The sequence below is a fragment of the Elephantulus edwardii genome, unplaced genomic scaffold (genome assembly GCF_000299155.1).
Source record: "Elephantulus edwardii isolate Elephantulus edwardi_28Jun2011 unplaced genomic scaffold, EleEdw1.0 scaffold00135, whole genome shotgun sequence".
In the NCBI taxonomy this organism is placed as follows: domain Eukaryota; kingdom Metazoa; phylum Chordata; class Mammalia; order Macroscelidea; family Macroscelididae; genus Elephantulus; species Elephantulus edwardii.
In genome coordinates, this window is record NW_006399885.1 from 1,046,010 (window position 1) to 1,047,234 (window position 1,225).

Genomic DNA, 1,225 nt, shown 5'->3' on the forward strand with positions numbered 1-1,225 from the left:
GGGAAGGGTGGGGAGGGAGGGAAGGAGGAAATTGTGCAACAATTAATGCATTTTTTAAGAAAGTGAACTCGTTGGGGGGTAGAGAGGAAAATGTGTGACAATGAATGAATAAAAACCCAACTTTTCTGTTAACTTTTGTTAAAATCACAATTCAGAAAATGTTTTCATGCTTATTGCCTTTTCCAAATGTATGTTTATAAATTCAGGTTTTGCTGCTATCTGTATTCTAGTATCTATAACGTAACAATGGCAGTGTCATGATAGACAGTGAAGAGACTAAGATTCTTAACAGCTTCAGTTTGCTTGGCTCCACAATCAACACTCTTGGTACCAGCTGCCAGAAAATCAAAAGATGAATTGCATTGAAAAAGCCTGATGTCAGGGACCTCTTTAGAGTGAATACTGAAGAGCATTGATGTCAGTCTGGAGACTAATATGTGCCTGATCTGGACCATGATCTTCACAACTACTTGCTATACATCAGAAAGCTGGGCAATGACAAGGGATGACAGAAGGAGAATTGATGCCTTTGAGCTGTGGTGCTGCAGAAGAGTATTGAATATTCCATGGGCCTCTAGGAGAACAAATATGTTCATCCTGGAGAGGGTGAAACCCGGCTGCTCCTTGGAGGCAAGAATTCTGAAGTTTTGTCCGACATGCTGTAGAGATGTTGCAAGGAGAGATCAGTACTAGGAGAGGGACGTCATGCTTGGGAGGGGGAAGGGACAGCTCAAGAGAGAAAGACCCTGGATGAGACGGATTGACTCAGAGCAGGGTACAGAGCTGGTTTTTTTGTTTGTTTGTTTTTGTTTTGTTTTGTTTTGTTTTTACTGGTATTTTCTGCATTGATAGCAATTTACTGTTGAACTTTTATTAGGTCACTATGAAAATTACAGATGGATTTACCATAATCTTAGTTACACTAATAGGAGATGATGACATTTAAGAGCTTCAAGTATTGGGAAAATAATGATTTTGCTTTGATTATAAGTGCCAGTATTCATTATAAGATACCCTGCAGAGGCAGAGCTGGTGAAGCTTTGTCTCATATACTTCGGGCGTGTCACGAAGGACTGATCCTTGGAAAAAGAAATCATTCTTGGAAAGATGGAAGTTCAGAGAAGGGGAGGAAGACACTCAACAAGCTGGACTGACATTGACCGTAACAATGGGCTTGAGCACGTCAAAGCTCACGAGGAAGATGCAGGATGGTGCAAAGTTCGGC